This window comes from Lepisosteus platostomus, chromosome 15, assembly GCF_059453375.1.
Source record: "Lepisosteus platostomus isolate fLepPlt1 chromosome 15, fLepPlt1.hap1, whole genome shotgun sequence".
In the NCBI taxonomy this organism is placed as follows: domain Eukaryota; kingdom Metazoa; phylum Chordata; class Actinopteri; order Semionotiformes; family Lepisosteidae; genus Lepisosteus; species Lepisosteus platostomus.
The window spans coordinates 2,828,536-2,850,228 of NC_142625.1; the positions used below are offsets into that span (position 1 = coordinate 2,828,536).

At 51.0% G+C, this 21,693-nt stretch overlaps 1 non-coding gene and 1 pseudogene across 1 annotated transcript; both read left to right on the plus strand.

Moving 5' to 3' along the window:
* The first annotated feature begins 3,350 nt into the window (after positions 1-3,350).
* On the plus strand, positions 3,351-3,542 carry LOC148647667 (U2 spliceosomal RNA). Its single transcript, XR_015927024.1, has one exon. It is a non-coding gene; the product is annotated as a U2 spliceosomal RNA (small nuclear RNA).
* A 15,072-nt stretch (positions 3,543-18,614) lies between these two features.
* LOC148647668 (U2 spliceosomal RNA) lies at positions 18,615-18,789 on the plus strand (annotated as a pseudogene).
* The last annotated feature ends 2,904 nt before the right edge of the window (positions 18,790-21,693 follow it).

Below are 21,693 nucleotides of genomic sequence, written 5' to 3' on the forward strand. Positions count from 1 at the left end.
CCCCATCCTTGCAGGCTGGCCCTTTCGACAGCCGGGCATTTTCCCTCCAAAAAACTTAGTATATCCACCTTTTCTTTCTTTTTTTTCGGCAGGCAGGCAGGCAGGCAGGCAGGCAGGCGTGTGTGCGTGCGCGCGCGTGTCCCTGTCCCTCCCGAGAGAGAGCTGCCCCAGGTGCTGGCAGTCCTTCGTGGTGGAGCGTCGGAGGGGTGAAATCCATCGGCTTTGGCATCCTGTGTGGCTTGCCAGGTGTCGTCGTCCAGTCGGTCAGCTCAGCGATCCCCGGACGTCTGCTGGTGGTGGATGGGATTTGGAAGAAAACCAAGATCAGATTAAACAGCACGTACGCCCCAGCAGACAGACACCAGCAGGGCTCCTTCCTGAAAGACCTGGAGCCCTTGCTGTATACCAACAGGGAGCTGATCGTGGGCGGCGATTTTAACATCGACCTGGGAGATCCACATGGCCAGGGAGTTCATCTTTTGAGGTCCTTGATTGCAGACTTCAGCCTTTGAGACAGGTTTCGGAATGTCGCACACCACACGTGGGACAACGGAAGAGGGATCTTCCGGCGACTTGACTCTTTACTGTGAAGTGGAAAGTCCTGAGCAGGCAAGTGACTTTCACCAGGCTCACCAGGTTCTCGGACCATCGGCTGCTGTCGGTCTCTTTTGGTGTTGACCCGGGCTACCAGGCTGGGTACTGGAAGCTGAACAGGCAAGTCCTGCAGGAGGCGAGATACCGAAAGAAGATCGAGTCAGTGCTGAGGGACTTTGAGAAGAGGAGGGAGCTTTTCAGCTCCTCGGTGCACTGGTGGGAATCGTGCAAGATGACTCTCGTGATGGTCACCAAGCGTTATTGCTGGATCCGGCGGAGTGTGGAGGAACGCCAGTGTACCCGACTTCAAGAAGAACTCAAGGCACTGTACGAGCAGCTGAACCAGGGGGGCGCCTTTGATGGCAAAAGGATCGCAAATGTCAGGAGCCTGCTCAGAGACCAGTGGCTGCAGAGAGCGAAGGACTTCCTTTTCAGGCTGCGGGGGGTGTGGAGAGAAGGGGAAGAATGATGCTCGCCCCAGTTCTTCAGCGCTGTGAGGAGACGGCGAGAGCGGAGTCTCTTCCATCCAGCGTGAAGACGGGACTGCAGCCATGGACATACCCGGGATGTTGGAGTGCGCCACAGGTTTCTACACTACCTTGTTTCAGGAGAAGGAGATCAACTCCAGCATCAGGGAGAAGCTCTTGGAAGGTGTGGAGAGGGTGGTGGATGACACCTCCACCCTGGTCGGGCCAGTGTCAGGGGCAGAACTGAAAAAAGCAATGCTCGGATTGAAGAAGGGCACTGTCCCTGGCATTGATGGACTACCAACGGAGTTTTACTGCACCTTCTGGAGTCAACTGGAGCCCTTCTTGGTGCAGGTCTTGAATGAGGCCCTGAACAGTGATGGTCTGGGCCTCTCCATGAGGACCGGGGTCACAAAGGTGGAGACAAGGCGGACCTGGGCAACTGGAGGCCGATCCAGCTCCTGTGCACTGACTATAGGATCTTGGCCATGGTGCGGGACGGCCGCCTGAGAATGGTGATGCCGGAGCTGGTTGGGGAGGACCAGACATGTGGCGTGGCAGGCCGGAAGATCAGCTGGACCCTGCAGCTGATACGGGACACCATCGCCTGGGTAGAGGATAGAGGCCTGCCGCTCATGCTGGTGAGCCTAGACCAGGCAAAGGCATTCAACCGGGTCCACCACGGGATCCTGTGGGCACTCCTGCGGAGGAAGGGTCTGCCTGACAGCTTTGTCGGGTGGATCAAGGCTCTATACAACGGCGCGAAATCCCGGGTATGTGTTAACGGAGCAGTAGGGAGGAGTATCCCAGTAAGATGTGGTGTGCGACAAGGCTGTCCTCTGACACCCCTGCTGTACGTGACTTACCTCGAACTCCTGCTGGACCAGCTGCGGATGGACCCTGCAGTAACAGGAATACGGTGGAGGTGGGCAGGAGGCCAAGATCGCCGCCTAAGCGGACGACATCACGCTCTTCCTGAGCTCTGAAAGAAGCTTGGGGAGAGTGCTGGAGATCGTGGAGGCATATTCCAGAGGCACCGGCGCCCAACTGAATCGCGCCAAGAGCCTGGTGAAACTGTTTGGAACCTGGCCATACGAGCCGGAGATCGTCGGGGGACTGACAAGGACGACGGACCCGGTGAAAGTCTTGGGAGTCCTTTTTCACACCTCCGACCCCTCGGGCTTGAACTGGGAGGCCAGGTTCCGAAAAGTCTACCAGAAGCTGGGCCTTTGGCAGCGACGATCATTAACATGGATCGGAAAGGCGCTGGTGCTGAAGGTGGAAATCCTGCCCCTTCTGCTCCACCTGGCAGTAGTATACCCCCTACCTGCGAGGAAGAGGAAGGAGCTCACACGAGCTGTTTTCACCTTCGTGTGGGGGCACTCGAATGAGCGCATCAGAAGAAAAGACATGTACAGGCCCGTCGAAGACGGTGGCAGTGGGATTCTGGACCTCCCAACAAAGCTGGACTGCGCCTTCGTGGCAAGTCTGTGCGTCATCTTGCACAGCAACCCGTCTCACCTGTGCAGCCGTTTCGTGAGCCTCTGGCTCTCGGCGCACATGTGACACCTGGCCGTCTGGACAGACACGACCTCGAAGGCCGAGCGACTCCCGGTGCACTACCACCACGCAGTGCAGTGGCTGCGGACACACCCGGAGGTACGGGACGGTACAACATCGCTGAGCCACAGAGAACTGTACAAAACCGTCATGGAGGAGGACAGGCCAGTGATCCTGGGTGTGTCCAGGACACCTGGCAGCAGGCCCAACCTAAGGGGCTGGACAGCAAATTAAAGGACGTGAACTGGCTTGGTATATGGGGTCGGATGGCGGTCAGGGCAGTCATGCATTCGCATGGTCTGTCCAGGCAGAGCCAGTGCCCAAGACAAGGCTGCACAGAGGAAGAAACAGTACATCATGTCTTCTGGGAGTGCGGGTTCACACAGAAGGTGTGGAGGTCCAGCCGACACCTCTTCGCGCAGGTGGGTCTAGAGTTCCCCTTGTCACTAGCACTTGTGATGAAAGGAGTGCCCAGTTCCAGAAGATGGAACACACGCTTCCTCCTGTGGTTGCTAATCAGCCTAATCAAGCTCTGCATGTGGGAAGCATGGACAGAGCTGATTAGGCATAACATCGAAAGACCAGTCCCAGGCAACCTCCAGAAGGTCAAAAGAGACATCGCCAGAAGAATCTGGTGGGACATTACACGCTGGGGATTCGCAGCAGCAGAACGATGGAAGGACTTGATCACGTGGTGTTAAAGGTGGTGGGTAGAATAAAAAATTAAGCACTGTTCTGTACTGTTTTCTAATAAAAACATTAAAAAAATATGTTCTTATCAGTTTAATATCTGATACGTCCCCCATCGGGGGACCACATATTAAACGGATTTTTGGAATAGGGAGCTGGATCAGGAGCTTGCTCCGTCCTCTCCACGCATCGGCCCGGTATTGCAGCGCCTCCGGGAGCGGTGCACCACCTTTTCTCAGCGGTGAAAAGACAGACGTAGCTAGCTAGCTAGCAAGCAAGCAAACGAGGTGGACTGGAGCTCCTTCTTCTCCGGTCTCGTCTCTCATCCATCTGTGTGTTTCTGTGTCTCTCTCTCTCTCTCCCCCTCCCCGTCCGCGCGTCGGTCCACGCCTTTAGGGGCATCGCTTCTCGGCCTTTTGGCTCAGTTCTGAAAGTACGTGGCTTGACCGCAGCTTGAAGACTGGGCTGGGGGACGAGAAGGGCGACAGAGGAGAAGAGGAAGAGGAGAGAAGGCGCGGCGGAACCTACTTTGAAGTTCGAGATACAGGCGAGCCAGGAGGAGGATCGGAATCGTTTCTTTTTGGAGGGATTGGACGTTTCCAAGGACTGGTGAGAGACGATCGTCGCTTTGCAGCGTGGCCTGGGTTCTCCTCAGCTCAGGGGTTAACCTAAGCTGGGGAGCCAGGAGATCTCCCGGGGCTTTGTGACTTTTTTTCTATCGGCGACATGGAGGCTAGGAACTGGAGGGGTCAACCAGCAGCAGGGCCTGGATTGAAGAACACCATCTAGTTCCGGTGGTTGGGAGATGTTGGCTTGATGCCAGGGAAGGGAGGATTTCTCCCGGTATGTGTTGATGCGAGTCTTGAGTGTGGATTTGAAGGATGTGTTTTGCATGCAGAGTTATGTATCTTTGAGATTTTTCAACGTGACTTTTGAATCTGCAACAATGTACTGGAGTGTACTTTGGGTGGCCAGAGAAAATAAGGATGCCGGACAACTGGAGAACTTCGAAGTGGTGGGACTTTGGGCACAAGAGGACAGAGTGGTGACAGTTCACATGCATAACCCTTTTGTGTTGGAAACTAACATTTATGCTTTTCTGTGGAAATTTTGAATGATGGGTGGAGGGTGAGGGATGGTAAGGGTTTGGACAGGTCGTTGGCAGTACAGAGCCTGGTTTGGGCCGGACAGTGCGTCGAAAGATGGCTTCAGGCATCCACCGGCAAATTTCTTCCTGGGATCCAACCAGGGATATTTGTTTTATGCAGGGCAACCGAAACTGTGTCGGAGATGTGGGGGGGAGGGCCACTTGGTGGTGAATTGTATTAAGATGATTTGTCGGAGGTGTGGGAGGGAGGGACACGAGGTAAGGGATTGCGAGGAGAGGCCAAGGTGCTCTTTGTGTAATGAAGTGGGACACCTGTTTAAAGATTGTTTTGAACGGCAACCGGAACGGGCAATAGCTCTTCGCACTGGATTAGCAGAGCTTCAGGAAGATGAAGGGACGAGCGAGGAGGAGGAAGGAGTGCAGGAAGGTGGGGATATGGAAATGGGTGGTGTAGTTGAGGAAGTTAGGAAGGCAGGGGGAGTGGGGGGGGGGTAAGAAAAAGAAAAAGGTTAGGAGGAGGGCGAGGGAAGAGGGGGATGGGTCTAGAAAGGGCAAGGAAGGGGATATAGAAGGGGAGGATAGAGATAAGGGAGCTGGGATACCAGTGGAGGGGGGAGAGAGGAGTGAGGTTGAGAGAGATGTAGCTGTAGATAAGGGGGATGGGGCGGGGGTTAGTGGATTAGTGAGGGATAGGGTAGAGGACACTGAGGAATCTGGTGAAAGGGGAGATTTGGGAGAAGTGGAGGGGGGGAGGAAATGGGGATCAGCAGGATATGAAGATGAGTGATGGTAACAGTACAGCAGAAGAGGAAAGCGGGGGAGATGAGTTTGAAATAGTGGTGGGGGAAAAAGAAAAAAAGGAAGCGGAAACAAAAGGACAAGCCTGGAGGGGAGTCGCTCTCACCTCCCAGGTCAATAACAAGTGACAACAGACATCACTTAACTCTGTTTTTGTTTTGAAGGCAACAACGCCTCAGGACCTCGTGACCTTCAAAAGGGGGGGATATGTAGCGGCAATGCTTGTTAATAAGACAGAATTAAGCGTTGGTATGCTCTCCTAAAGGAGGCTCCATCTCACCCTCCATCTATGTGGTGCAGCCACAGAGAAAGTATTCATGCAGGCTGATTTAAGATGTTTTCTCCTGATAAGGACAGCTCCCAAAGGGGGATGCACTTAGCTAAGCCTGGCTATCATGATCAATGGTCATCCATTGGCGCCTATCTGTCTAGGGAGTGCCAGTTGGACATCTGGATTGCATTCCTAAGTGTCAGGAGTAAGTGACTCATATCTCACCTTGATCAACCAATCAGGGACTGGTAGGGCTGAGTAACCCACGTGGGACTCTGATGCCCATGGAACTTTCAGCCAATCAACGAGCTGAAGTTCCTCCATTTAAAAACAGGCAACACAGAGAGCCTGGAAGATTCAGAGTAAGATCCAGGAGAATTCTGTGAACTTTTCTAAAGGGAATTCAAAGGAGAATTCCAGGGCAGGATGGCCCAGGAGCAGAAGGCTCCCAAGGGCAGGACATTCTCACAGCGCGCCTCCTGACCATCCTGAGACTCAGCCCGGACAACCACGGAACGGCCAGTGTGTCCGAGTGCCAGAACTTTCCTTTGTTCTAAGAGTCTAGAGTGGAGGTTGCCAGAGAGTAACCAGCAGCAGGCCTCGTGAACAGGACAGCTGAATCACTATTCAGAACTAGCTCTTCATCAGGAACGAACCGGTCCTCCTCCTGACTTGCTGGGACCCACAGTCATCTTTTCTCCTGTGCACAAACTTTGCTAGTTAAAGCAAACAGTGAGCATCAGCAGCGCACCGTCGCAAGCCACACAGCACAGCCTGGCACCGAGCCAGAGAGCGCGGATTGGACAGCAACAGCCTGCAACTGTTTCTTTGTGCCCGCAGGAGATCTGAATCCCCAGAAATTGGATGAGTATTCAACTTCAATGCATTACAGCTCGAGAATTCAATTGTTATCCCAACCAGTTGATATCAGTTTAATTCCTAAGAGTTATGTACTTGTTTTGAGTATCTGATGTAGAAGTTATAACCAAGTGCATTTACGAAACGGTCATAATGAATGATATACTGAACGTATGTCCTCTTGATATATGTAACTCTTTGTAACTGACCGAATATACCTTTTGTATTCTGATAACCCTCTCGATAAGATCTGTTAGGTTTACATGCATATTCTATGTATTAATAAATGTATCCTCGTGTATCAGTACCTGTGTGTGTGCGTTGTTTGAGTTATATCGCATGGTTGGATTCTAAAGCCATCAAAAGAATCAACTTTGTGATTTACTGCTACAATTAATAATTGTCTCAGTAAATGCCCAAACCCTACAGAACTGGTGCCTTCAGAGAGCCACTATGATTACATATTTGGCGTCCCTGAGCCGGTTTTCCTACACACATAAGCATAGTCCCACTGTAACACGTCGACAATCCTGCCCACGGTGTGGAGGGTGTTATTTAACACTGCTGCATGAAGGTTTACTGCTAAAATTGTGCCCTGTAAGGTTTTCCCTAGGCTTTCCAGCCGCTGCTGCTGTTGATACAGCCTGCCATAAATTTTTGGCATTTCCTTACGTAACCCAGACACCTGCCTTCTCAGGGTGGTCAGGGTGACAGTGTTAGCAGCAAACAGACCAGCTGAAAATAGCGAACCCACGGCGGAGGCCGCAGCAATCAGACCCCCCAAGAACCTTTTGGGGCGGCTGAGGCCTGTCATCTCCTCCTGGGTGACTGTTGCTTTCCTCAGCTGGCGGAGCATGTGTATAGTGTCTAGCTGGGCATGCCATATAGTATCCCCAGCCCACTGCCTACCATGATAGGACACCCTACTGTTCATGTTGATGTGCTTCCGAAACACATCATGTGGGTCCAGCCGTACATACACTCGCTGAGTATATGTTCTGCAATTTGTTAACAACAATCCGGGAGCATCCTGCAGGACTATGCCGGTAAGAGGACAGTGTTCCACAACTTCAAGGGGCTGTGTCGAGGCGATCCACAGTACTGTCAGGACCAGCCGTGGCAGTTTTAGGATTCCCATTCTGGAACACAGATGAGGCACATGGTACAGTTCCACTATAATTTTGAATATATTTTCCTAGCAGGACCTACATTACAGTACCTAACTACCTGCAGCTACAAAGGGGCACCCCCCTCTTTGATCGGGTTTAGACTTTTAACCCTATTCTGTGTCCTCCGGCGCCATTTGAGGTGGGCGATACAACCAGAGGTGGTTGCGATGCACCCACTTGTAGACCAGAGATTGCCTTCCCTTTTCAATCCGAATTCGATAAGCTACCGGTGATACCTTATCGACAATCTCGTGGGGTCCTGTCCAACTGGGTAAGAACTTCCGGGCCACCCCCGTGGGTTTGGCAAATTGGAAGTACAGGACCTTGTCTCCTACTTGGAGTTCCTGGTTAACTGCCTTTCGGTCATAGTATGCTTTCCTACACTCTGCACTCCTTCCCAGATTGTTCTGGGCAAAAGCAAAGGTTGCCTGCAGATGTGCTCGCAGATCTGACACATACTGATGGGCCGTAGCAGCCCCTGTCGTGCTCAGGTCCTCCACCCCATAAAGACAGTGTAGAGAAAGAGTCATCTTCCGACCTGTCATCATCTCAAAAGGTGGGGCCCCCGTAGAGCAATGGGGCGTAGCTCGGATGGCCATCAGAACCAGGGGCAGCTTAATGTCCCAGTCCCTACTGCTGGTGGAGACAAACTTTTTGAGCATACTAACCACCGTTCGGTTTGCCCTTTCTGCCTGGCCCGAGGATTGAGGGTGGTAGGAGATATGCAACTGGGCCTTGACCCCAAGCATATTCCACAGGGTTGCCATTACTGTAGCTGTGAAATGGGTTCCCCGATCCGAGTCCACGGTCAGGGGGAGTCCCCATCGACTGAACACATGGTTCACCAACAGCACTGCAGTTGTCTCTGCCGTGTCGTTGGGTGCTGGGAGGCACTCAATCCATTTTGTGAATGCACACGTAACAGTGAGGAAATATTTGTTCCCTCTGGATGACCTCACCAGCGGCCCCACCCAATCCATTTGTAGATTGGACCAGGGGAATGTCATGTCCTTTTTCTGGAGTGGTGCGCGGTGCAAGGGCCGTGATGGTTGGAACTGGCTACACGTCAGACACCCCTTTACATACGCGGCGATGTCTCGGCCCATGTGAGGTCAGAATGCCACCTGCTGGATAGTGTCGTACATAGCCTTGATTCCCCGGTGACCCCCACAGGGTTCGTCATGAGCGTGTTGGATCATGACCCCCCGATGACAGCGGGGAACTACCCACTTTGGGACACCTTGTGCAACTGGTACACAAACCAACAACCCCTTTATAATTTTTAGGTTGTCTTTCACCTCTGCCAGCTCCTTCAGCTCCGGAGACTGGCTCAGCACCTGCTCCGAAAGAGGTTGACGCACTGGGTCAGCGATATGCTGATACATTTGCCCAATTGCTGGGTCCTGTTTCTGCATTTCCGCAAGATCGGTGTTAAAACCCTGTGACCCAAGCACTACAGATTGAGGGTCAGCTCCGACATCCTGTCTAGCCCTGCTTCGGGTGACCGCCTTGACCTCAGCCACGAATTCTGGGGGTAGCCATTCCTGCTGGAACTGCCAGGGTTCACCCTCTAAGGCGCCAGATTTGGCCAGCCGGTCGGCCTCATCATTCCCGTCTTTGTCGGGTCCCTTCACCTGGGAGTGTCCCTTCACCTTCCTCCAGTAAACAATCATTCCAGCCTCGGTCGTGAGCTTGTCACTGGCCAGCAACAACTCTTTGTTCTTTACTTCCTTGCCCCGAGCATTTTTCATGCCGTTACCCTTCCAATACGGAAGATGGGACACGAAGCTATGTCGGGCGTAGTTCGAGTCACTACAGATGACAAACTGTTTAAGGCCATGTGTCAGGGCCTGCTGGAGGGTGATCAGCACCCCAGCTACTTCCGCATACTGACTAGTCTTTGGTCCTAGCTTATAGCGGGTCGGCCCACAGGGAGTATTGTCTTGCCAGATTACTCCTACCCCTGCTAGCACCTGCTGTTCGTGGCGAAAAGAGCAACCGTCAACATAGGCCATGGGTAAGCCCTGGCCCACGTTCTCATCGTAGTACCGATGATTGTTCGGTAGCTCAGCAGCGGGAATCATTTCTGGAGCTTCCATGTCAGTGTCACAGCCGTGACACACTTGGCCCAAAGCCAGGCCCTGTCCCAGGTACATTTTCTTGCTCTGTGCATAACGTACCTCTATCTCATGGCCTTGTAGGGCCATCATCCATGCCACAATCCTACTATTTGACACCCTGCCCGCTTTCAGTCTCTGGCTATGCAGGAATGTCACAGGTTGGTGGCAGGTTTCGATGATGATCTTTTGTCCCCCAACATAACTACCGAAGTGTTCTACCGACCAGACCGTAGTCAACAGGGCCTTCTCGCAGTCCAAGAACTTTTGCTCCACTGGGCTCAGGGCTCGACTGGCATACGCCACCACCCTTCGCTCTTGGTCATATTCCTGACTCAGAGCAGCCCCAAGGCAGTGCTCTGAGAACCCTGCTTCAAGGTAGAAGACTTTATTTTTGTCAGGGTAGGCCAAGCATGGCGCACTACCGAGTCTGCGCTTCAGCTCCATCACAGCCTGTTCTGGGGAAGGCCCCCACTCAAAGGGCACGTCTTTCTGCAACAGCTTGTGGAGGGGCCTTGCTATTTCAGCGTAATCCTCAATGAACTGCCGGGAATAATTACATACTCCCAGAAAGCTGCGCAGTTCAGACAGGTTAGTGGGCGACTTCATATTCTGGATAGCTTGGACTCTGCTGGACTGTGGCTGTATGCCTTGGGCTCCAACCAATAGTCCCACGTACTCCACTTGGGTCCTACACCACTGTCCCTTAGCCTCCCTGCACGGGAGACCTGGGTCAACACATACCTGATCTCGGCCATATGTTCTTCCCAGGTCTGACTCCACATCAGAATATCGTCCACATAGACCAGGTTGCCCCTGGCGGCTGCATCACTCATGGCTTTGTGCAGAAATATGTTGAACTCCGCTGGGGTGTTGGAATACCCAAAGGGGCATCGATTCCAGGTGAACTGCCTGTTTCCGAAGGAAAAGGCCTGTTTGTACTGGTCTGTCGGTTCTACCTTAAGGGTCCAGAACCCATTGGCCACATCCACTGTGGTGAAATATTTCGCTGTTGTCACCTTGGCTAACTCCTGATCTAGGTAGATCATTGGCCATCGTGACAAAGGAACCTGTTTATTCAGCTGCCGGTAGTCAATGGTCAGACGCCACTTACCATTGGGTTTCAGCACCGGCCACAGTGAGGAGTTATAAGTGGAGTTACACTCCCTTATGATCTGACGCTCTAGTAGAGCATCCAACGTCTGCTTTATGGATGCCGTGAGGGGAATGCGATACTGCCTGACATAGGTTGGGCGGGTGCCAGGGGCCGTGGGAATGTGCACTGTGTGCAAATCCGTCACCCCGCAGTCATAGGCGTCCCGTGCAAACACTTCCTGGAAATCCTGGAAGATCTGACGCAGCTGCTGACGCTGGCTTTCCGTTTCCAGGGCATCTGCCTTACCAACCTGTTCCTGTACCTGCTCTAGGAACCCCGCTTTTGACAGCATGGCGGTATCCCGAGTCGCACTCTCGGCTGAGTGGTCCGTCGGAACACCTGCGTGTACTGTGTACACAACCATCTCATTCTTATCGCTAAGGTCCACTCTACACACCTCCTGGTTGCAGAATCCCTCTATTGGCATAATTGCAATCATCCGCCGGGGGTAGGTGTAGTACACCTGCTCGGTTCCCCCCTCCCTGGCCAAGGGACCAGGGAGCTGCCCCAGTACTGGGATGGCCAGTTCGAAATCATAGAAACCATTGTCAATTACCAGTCCCATGTCAGTGCGAGCAGGGATTTTGACATTTTGTTTTGCTATGTTCTGCACCAACAGGCAGGTGGCTCGGCCATTCTGTTCCAGTCTGGGGGTACCACAGACTGCTAGGTTCAGTCTGATAAACTGAGATGATGGTTGGAAGAAAACCATCTCAGCGTCCATTCTCTGTCCCTCCTTTAGGACAAGGTGTACCGGAAACCCTTCTGTTGACGCAAGAACGATCAGGTCCGATTCGTTTACTACCTGGCAGGCCTGAGGAATCGTCTGACCTGACCGAATGTTCTCGGGGTCGCCGCTTAGAGAGTGGGCATCTGGGTTCACCCGTGTCCACAGCACACTGTTTACTGTGTCCAGCTGGGCGCCCAGTCGAACCAACAGGTCTGCACCAATACAGACCGAATGGGTCAGCTGAGGTGCTACCTGGAAGTAGTGAGCAAACTTCCTTTTTCCTTTGCTCCAAATGGACCTATGAGGTGGGGGTGCCCACCACAGAACCTGTGACTATGTCACCAGGGTCACCTGACGGCTTCGCGACAGGTCCTCGAACAGACCTTCACTGATTATGGACTTCTCAGAGCTGAGGCTAAGAATTACATCATCAACCTGCACTTCTGCCACCTGGACCCCTCCCACCACCATGGGGTGGTAGTCCTGGTCCCCCTGAGGTACCAGGGTGCACAGAAAGGACTCCCATTCATTACCAGACAGGGAGATCCACTCTTCTTCAGGGATGAAAAAGGGGTGTGCTTTACCTGGCGGGTCAAGCAGCTGCTCGGAGCACTGCTCCTGTAGTTGGGAGACCGTGGGAGTGCTGGCCTGGGCAGGACTTCCCTGTAGTTTTGGAAAGCAAGAAGAGACATTTATTTCTCGTCCAGAGGAACCAGGAGGAACCTCCAACTCAGCTATAGTGTTCAGTGGGCACTGTGTGAGCACAGCATAACCACTGAACCCCCCTTTCTGCTATGTGACAGGCTTAGGGTTTTTGACCTGAGCCCACAATTTTCCACGCTGGCAGTCCATCAGAGGCTCCAGCCTGTCAAGCAGGTCTTGGCCAATGAGTAGTGGCTCCGTTTTAAACCTAGAGATGTAAACAGGATGCACCACGTTCATTGGCCCGAACCTAAGTGCCACCCACACTCAGTGTGTGATCCTGGCATGATCCTGGGTATAGCTGGAAATATCTATCTTACACGGTTCTACCTTAAGTCTGATGCCTTTTCCTTTCGCTACTCGTTTGAGCTCGCTGAGTAGATCGGCTGACATCAAACTAATTTCAGCCCCAGTGTCAATCAGTGCTTCTCTATCTAAGACGCTTTCAAGAGAAACCTTGATATAAATACGCCTTGCTTTGCCTTTCTGATTAGAGATTCCCTAAGAATTGTTGGAAGCCTGCCTTTTCTTTGACTTCAGGGGCGGGGTCAGCGCCCAACTCAGAGTCACAGCCTTCTTCCAGGCAGGAACCCTCCCACCCAATCAGATAGACTGAGGGAGGGGTTTGGGATGGATCCCCACCTCCTCCAGTGAGAAGGGGCGTGGTCCCCCTAAGCTCATTCACGCTTCCGGCATTCGGTGCGGAAGGTTTACCCTGTCCTGATCTCTCAGGCAGGGCTTGTTCAAGCCGGGCCAGGCGGGCTGCAGTCGACTCCCTTCGTCCAGCCTTATGATAGGCTCTGCCTGAGCCCTTGCCTTCCCCGTAGCGCTCACGGCGGCTCTGATGCTTAGTGCGGTCCTGCCTGCCTATTTTGCGCAGGGGCTTAGCAGGCTCAGGAACCTCAGCTCCCTCGAGCTGAGGCGAGTCGTCAACCCTGCTGGCTTTAGTGGCGAACACGGCCGTTTTAGCAGGTTTTCGCTCTGAGGAAGCAGAGACTTCAGCTCCCCAGGCTTTTTGAGCCAACCTTCGAATGTCAGCCATTTTCATCGCTTTTGCATTAGTGTGCATCACAATCATTTTCCTGACTGAGGGATGCAGATTAGCAATGAATAAACCTTTGAAATTCACGTTCTCTTCGCAACCCTCTTCATTCCGCCCTGCAAAATAAGTGCGCCTAAGCCTCTCATAATAGTCGCGAGGGGCTTTAGCTTTTTCGTGCTTAATATGGTGCGCAGCGGCCACGGCAGATATGGGATCGATAAAAGCCGAAAATTCTCTGATCATTGCCTGACACAGCTCCTCAAAGCTATTACAGACCTCCGGTCCTTGTCTAGACATCCACTCGTGGACCGCTCGGCTGGTAGTTTTCCTTACTAACACAGCCTTTTCCTGTTCGGACGCTTCGGGCATAAACTGCAAAGTTTATCTCAGCTCATCGATGTAGGTTTCCACATTATTCCCTGACACTGACGGGTCAAACCTTTCTACATCTTTGGCTAACTGCCTCAGGGAGTGGAGGTTAATTTTTACGGTTTCTCCGCGGGCAGGGAGACGGCCGTGATCAGGAGCAGGGGGTCTATGTCTGAATTGCATCGCCCTTGCGTCTCGCACAGGACTCGGCGATCTCCCCCATGCCGATCTGACCACAGACCCTGGCCGGGAGAAACCTGCTAGGTGGGCTGGCATGCAAGTGGGATCTAGCCTGTTTTGCTTCCAGTATGGCAGCATCTATCTCCTTTTGCCTTTCCTGGCTGAGCTCATTTAAACTCTCAATTTATTTTTCTTTTACTTTCAAGCTCGCTTCCAGGTCTCTCCTAGCTACCTCAGCCGCAGTTTCTCTAGCAGACAAGTCATCTAATTTACCTAAAACTTCCCTGAGTCTGTCTTCACTTTCCTCATTTTTCACTCTCTTTTCTCTGATTATATCCAACAACTCAACTCGCTCCGCCTTACATCTTTCTAGCTTTCCCTGAAGCTTTTGAAACTTTGTCAGCTCGGACAAAGACAGTTCCAGCTGTTTATCTAGATTTAAGGCGAAACTAGATAGGACCTGAACTGCGTTCACGGACCCTCCTGTGTTAAGCTGGTTCGCTACCTTAGCTACTAAATCTACTTGCAGCTTCTCAATATAATCAAAGTTCAACTTTTCGATACCGCTCCAGTAACCAGGATTGTCGTCGCTAGAAATAGTACTTATAAGCGATTCCACTTCAGACATTTTAGCAACCATTGTCATTACATCAGAGAAACTTTAAGAGTATTACTTTTTTTTCTTTTACCAAAATACAGTATGGAATCTAGACACCCGAGCAGATGGATTTCCAATCAGCACACATTACACTAAACGCTAGAAAACAGGGGGATTTCTTTACGCAGTTATCAGCACACCCGGTATTCGCTTATAGAAGCCGCGGTGCTGTGCTGAACTTGAACTCACAGCAATATCAGTTATTCTGTGCGATTGATTCTCATTTCATTCTAAACTCGCCCACCCAGGGACGCCATTAAATGTAGTGGTTTGATGGGTTTACTGAGACAATTATTAATTGTAGCAGTAATCACGAGGTTGTTCGTTGGGGCTTTTCGAAAATCAATCGTCAGAACAACTAACAACGCACACACACGGGTTCAATACACGAGATACATTTATTAATATAAACTGTGCACCAAACATATACTAGTCTGCCTGGATACGAGCGGCAGACCTTACTGTGAGGGTTATCAATATACAAGGTATATAATCTCGAAGAGATGCAAACACAAAGAGATACACAACAGAGAATATATGTCAATATATATCGTTCGGTTACCAAATCGCTAATCAGTGTTATTACCCACTGTTACTCGAAACTCGGAAGTAAATACATTACTCATGAATTAAATTGATAACAACTTGTGTTGAGGTACAATTGAATTCTCAAGACGCAATGTAGAACATGGGGTTTACTTATCCACTGTGTATGGATTTGGAATTTCCCCTGGCACGAACACCAAACCAGCTGACAGCCTCTGTTCCAGCGGTTGTCCAATGGGCATTGTCCCGGCGTCTGGCTACCGGCCAACCAGTCAAGGTGCAGCTCGGAGTAGGATGGGCGGAGGAATCTAACTGCAGCGCGCAGGGCAGTCGTTGCTCCGAGGGGATCTACCAGCAGTCCGGCTGGCTAGTAGAAAGTCTCTATACACAGAGTGTGACCGCAAGTCCTCACAAGTCACTCTTTTGCCTGGGAAGAAACTGGTTCGTTCCCGGTCCAGCGCTGCTTCTGAATAAGCTATTCAGGTTGTCGACGAGGGTCCAACTGGCTGCCGTTGATCAAGCGGAGCATTCACGTTGGTAGAATTCTGAGTACGTACGGGATCCTCGGCCTCGCCCTTAGAACAAAGTCCAAGTCCTTTTGCAGACAACAGCAGTTGTCACGTGATTGTCTCTGAGGATGCGCGAAAATGGCCAAGGAGAGCCCCGATCTGAGCTTGCGCTCCCTTTTTGACCAAGACCCAGATGTGTGCTGATTGGTTGAGAGTTTGGCGGGCATTGGAGACCCACGTGGTATTACCACGCCCTGCCAGTCCCTGATTGGTTGGTCAAGGTGAGATATAAGTCACTTACTCTTGACACTTAGGAATGCAGTCCAGATGTCCATTCGGCACTCCCTAGACTGATAGGCGCCAATGGATGACCATTGATCATGATAGCCAGGCTTAGCTAAGTGCATCCCCGTCTGGGAGCTTGTTTCTTATCAAAAGAAAACATCTTAAATCAGCCTGCATGAATACTTTCTCTGTGGCTGCACCACAGAGATGGAGGGTGAAATGGGGCCTCCTTTAGGAGAGCATACCAACGCTTAATTCTGTCTTATTAACATGCATTGCCGCTACAGTGGGAATGTGTTAAGAAAAAGATTAGGGTGTTTGTTAGGGATTTTTGTGTTAGGAGGAAGGACATGAAAGAGGTGGTGGAAGCTATGAGGAGGATTGAGATGTTGTATGCTAGGGAGAACGCAGGGCAAGCCATGGATCACGGTTCATTGACGGCCCTGAAAGTCCGTTTAAGATCCCTTTTTGAAGATAAAGCTCGGCGATTCTTGTTGCGTAGGTGTCAGAATTATATCGATCAGAATGAGACGTGTTCCGCCTTTTTCTTTCAGCAAGTAAGGGCGAGACAGAGGGGGACAGTGATCAGAGCATTACGCAATAGGGATGGCGGTATTGTGCAGACGAACACAGAGATGGTGGAGTGCGCAACAGAATTTTATTCCAAATTGTTTGAGGAGAAAGTGGTTGACGAAGGGCTGGGGAGCTATTTCTTGAGTTTTTTGAAAAACCAAGGTCTCCTTCACACTGCTAGACAACCGGAGAAGCCCCTCACTCTAGAGGAACTGGAAAGTGCCCTAAAGTCTCTCAAGGATGGGAAGGTCCCAGGGGTGGATGGGCTCCCTAGGGAGTTCTATGCCACCTTTTGTGATCTGCTGGGGCCAGTGCTCCTTGCTGTCCTGAACGAGATCTAAAAGGATGGCAAGTTGAGTAGGACTATGAGAGATGGTTTGATAGTGCTTCTGTTTAAAAAGGGGGATATGACGGATTTAAAGAATTGGACCAAACCTGCGGAGTCCCGAGGCGATCGATTTTTTGGAATTTAGTTTTGGTCAGGGACGTGATTGCATGGGTGGAAGCTCAGAGAATTCCATTGTTGCTGGTGAATGAAGATCAGGAGAAGGCGTTTGATAGGGTTCATCACGGGTTTTTGTTTAGGACTTTGGTACATTTACGTTTTGGGAATTTTTTCTTGCGTTGGTTAAGGATTTTGTACACAGAGGTAGGTAGCAGGGTGGTGGTCAATGGGCATATGGGGGAGTGGTTTTTGCAGTCTTATGGGGTAAAGCAAGGGTGTCCCCTGTCCCCTTTGTTGTATGTGTTGTTTGTAGAGGCCTTGGCATGCTGCTTGAGGGCAGATCCGGCGGTACATGGGTTGTGGTTGCCAGGGAGTGGAGGAGAGGTACTTAAAATTTTGCGATATGCAGACGACACCACGCTGTTTTTGACATCTGAGAGTGGTGTGAGGCAGGCTCTGCACAGGTTTGGGCAGTTCGCAGCTGCCTCTGGGTCTAAGCTTAATGTGCAGAAGTCGGTGGCGATGGGGTGTGGTGGGTGGAGTACAGTGTGGTCGGTGCCTGGCGGGTTACAGGAAGCTGAGAACGGGGTAAAGATTTTAGGGGTAGTTTTTCACAAAAAAGGGAACGAGATGATTATTTGGAATTTGGTATTTGCGCGAGTGAGGGTTAAGTTCGGGTTATGGAAGTCACAGCAGTTGTCTTTTTTGGGGAAAGTGATTGTTCTGAAAGCTGACATATTGCCAGCTTTGATGTACTTGGCTTATGTATATCCAATGCCAAAGACATTTAGGAGACTGTTGACACGGATGGTTTTCGAGTTCATGTGGGGAGGGAAATATGAATATGTCAAGAGGGACATCATGTATATGGAGGTTAGTGAAGGTGGGAGGGGGGTCCCCAACTTGCCCCTCAAATTAGACTGTGTGTTTTTTTTTCAGGGTTGTGTAGGGTTCTTGGTGGAGGTGGTGGAGGTGCTGGGGGACGGTGCCAGAGTTTTGTGTGTCTGTGGTTTGAAGAGTGTGTGAAGGTGGACGAATGTGAGGCCGCACGCAGTGTCTGCTCCTACTCATTATAGGAGAGCACAAGAATTGAGGAAAGTGTTTTCCTTTGGGGACAAGGATGTCTGTCAGAGTCATAGGCAGCTGTACACATTAGTGATGGAAACTCGAAAAGTCAATCCAACAGTATTAGGTATACAGCAGGAGGTGTGGGCCCGTGTTCAACCTAAGGGTTTAGACCACGGACTGATAGATTTGAATTGAAGGATTGTCCACAGGATTGACAGGTTGCAAGTAAGGCAGGTGCTGTATAGACATAAGCTGTCTAAGATTAGAACTTGTCCAAGGGAGGGGTGTTCTGCAGAGGAAACAGTGAGACACACTTTTTGGGAATGTGATTTTGCTCGGGGAATATGGGGGGAATGTCAAAATGTATTGTTACATTTATGTCCTTTTTTTGTTTTGTCATTTGATGTCGTACGATGGGGCTTTGTGTGTACCAACGTTTCATCGACAACGGGATTTTTGGGTTGGCTGCTCGTCAGCTTAGTTAAACAGGTGGTTTGGGACTCACGTGAAGACACAGTTAGACGGAATGTCGAGTGGTCGGTGGGGCGGGCAGTAGGGAGGGTAAAGGGGTTGGTGCGAGGGAGGGTTTTGAGGGATGTACAGAAGTACGGCTATTTCGCTGCAAGAGAGAAATGGAAAAGCCTTTTTGAATTCTGATAGGTGAATCTTTGTTTCTGTATAGTGCTGTACTGCTGATGTGTTGATTTGCTGTGTGTGAAATAAATTTTGATTTAAAAAAAATCTGTTCTTATCAGTTTAATATCTGATACGTCCCCCATCGGGGGACCACATATTAAATGGATTTTTGGAACAGGGAGCTGGATCAGGAGCTTGCTCTGTCCTCTCCACGCATCGGCCCGGTATTGCAGCGCCTCCGGGAGCGGTGCACCACCTTCTCTCAGCGGTGAAAAGACAGACGTAGCTAGAGAGTAAGCAAGGAAGCGAGGTGGACTGGAGCTCCTTCTTCTCGGGTCTCGTCCCTCGTCCCTCGTCCATCTGTGTGTCTCTGTGTTCTGTCTCTCTCTCGCCCTCTCGGTTCCCGTGCTCCCTCTGTGCACTTTCCCGCGTCTCGAATCTCTCGACAAGCAGGCCGGCCCCCTTTTCAGCTCCCGTGCGTTTTCCCTCCAAAAAACTTTTTCATCCTTTTTCCAGGGAGGCAGGAGTGGTGTGTGTGTGTGCGTGCGTGTGCGTGTGCGTGTGCGTCCGGCCCCTTTCGACAGCATTTTCCCTCCAAAAAACTTAGTATATCCACCTTTTCTTTCTTTTTTTTCCCGGCAGGCAGGCAGGCAAGCGTGTGTGCGTGCGTGCGTGTGTCCCCGCCCCTCCCGAGAGAGAGAGAGAGAGCTGCCCCTTGCCTCTTGCAGGTGCTGGCGGTCCCGCTTTCGCTTGCAGCTAGTTGGGCACAGCTGCTGCCGGAGGGAGGGGCCTAAGCTAAGGAGGCTGGGCGGCTTGCATCCCCCGCGGCTGCGGTCGTTGTCGGGCCGTTGACAGAAGACCAAAGAGCAGGGCCCCCGCCCGGGACTGGCAGGCAGGCAGGCAGGCAGGCAGGCAGGCAGGCAGGCAGGCAAGAGAGAGGGGGAGCAGAGTCCGGCGGCAGGCCTCTGGCTGCAGGGAGGCTGGCAGCTGCGCCGGTCCCGGTCCCGGGTTCCAGAGGAGTCGGCCTGCGCCACTGTACGCCAGCGGAACGCCCGCGCAAACTTTGAAGATTAGCCCGGTGGATGTTCAATGTGTACAGGGTAATAGAGCACAAGGATATTTTGATGTTTCGTTGAGGAATGAAAACCTTCATAAGATGGTTATGGATAGATGTCGTGCTGCGGAGAAGGAGGAATGGATGGCGGATTATGAATGTACTGGATTAGTGGAACATGATGAACGGAGAGTAATTTTACATATGTATGACCCATTTATTTCGGATGCTGATGTAACTACTTTCTTGAGGCGCTATGCGGATGTATGCGAGGGACCCCGGAAGTTGATTGATCGTCGTGGGTATTGGGCTGGGAAGAGACAATATAGAATACGTCTACATATAGATTTAAGATCTGCAGACGGGTTTCAACATCCTCCAGCAACCTTTGCGATAGGGTCAGGAAGGGGTTATCTTTTTTTATCGGGATCAACCTGACTTTTGCCGGAAGTCTCGTGGTTTTGGTCATACGGAGGCAGGGTACTCAGAGACCGAGTGTTTGAAATGTCGTAGTAGAAACCATACTACCCAGGATTGTACCATTAAGGAGTGTTCTTTGTGTGGAGTTGAGGGGCATTTCTACAGACAATGTAATCGGAAGGACGAATACTATAATCGAGCGCTCCAAGGGGGGATTAGACTGGCTGGGGAAGACAGTTGTAGCGGCGAAGCTTATTAATAAGAAAGAATTAAGTGTTCTGAGCTTTCCCAAATGAGGCCCCATCTCTGTTCATCTCTGTGGTGCAGCCAAAGAGAAACTATTCATGCAGGCTGATTTAAGGTTTCCTTTGATAAGGGACAGCTCCCAAAGGGGGATGCACTTAGCTAAGCCTGGCTATCATGATCAATGGTCATCCATTGGCGCCTATCTGTCTAGGGAGTGCCAGATGGACATCTGGACTGCATTCCTAAGTGTCAGGAGTAAGTGACTCATATCTCACCTTGATCAACCAATCAGGGACTGGTAGGGCCGAGTAACCCACGTGGGACTCTGATGCCCATGGAACTTTCAGCCAATCAATGAGCTAAAGTTCCTCCAGGTAAAAACAGGCAACACAGAGAGCCTGAGAGGATTCGACTATTCTGTGGACTTTTCTAAAGGGAATTCAAAGGAGAATTCCAGGGCAGGATGGCCCAGGAGCAGAAGGCTCCCAAGGGCAGGACATTCTCGCAGCGCGCCTCCTGACCATCCTGAGACTCAGCCCGGTAAACCACGGCACGGCCAGTGTGTCCCAGTGCCAGAACTTTCCTTTGTTCTAGAGTCTAGAGCGGAGGTTGCCAGAGAGTAACCAGAGGATCCACCCGAGGTTAGCACCAGCAGCAGGCCTCGTGAACAGGTCAGAACTGTGGAAAGCTGAATCACTATTCAGAACTAGCTCTTCATCAGGAACGAACCGGTCTTCTTCCTGACTTGCTGGGACCCACAGTCATCTTTTCTCCTGTGCACAAACTGTGCTAGTTAAAGCCAACACTAACTAGCCGGTCAGTGAGCATCAGCAGCACACCGTCGCAAGCCGCACAGCACAGCCTGGCACCGAGCCAGAGAGTGCGGATTGGACAGCAATAGCCTGCAACTGTTTCTTTGAGTCCGCAGGAGATCTGAATCCCCAGAGATTGGATGAGTATTCAACTTCACTGCATTACTGCTCAAGAATTCAATTGTTATCCCAACCAGTTGATATCAATTTAATTCCTAAGAGTTATGTACTTGTTTTGAGTATCTAATGTAGAAGTTATAACCAAGTTCATTTACGAAACGGTCTAAATGAATGATATACTGAACGTATGTCCTCTTGATATATGTAACTCTTTGTAACTGACTGAATATATACCTTTTGTATTCTGATAACCCTCTCAATAAGATCTGTTAGGTTTATATGCATATTCTATGTATTAATAAATGTATCCTCGTGTATTAATACCTGTGTGTGTGCGTCGTTTGAGCTATATCACATGGTTGGATTCTAAAGCCATCAAAATAATCATTTTGTGATTTACTGCTACAATTAATAATTGTCCCAGTAAATGCCCAAACCCTACAGAACTGGTGCCTTCAGAGAGCACACTACACAGTGATGGGGAAGGCAGTGATGTGGAGACAGCGAAGG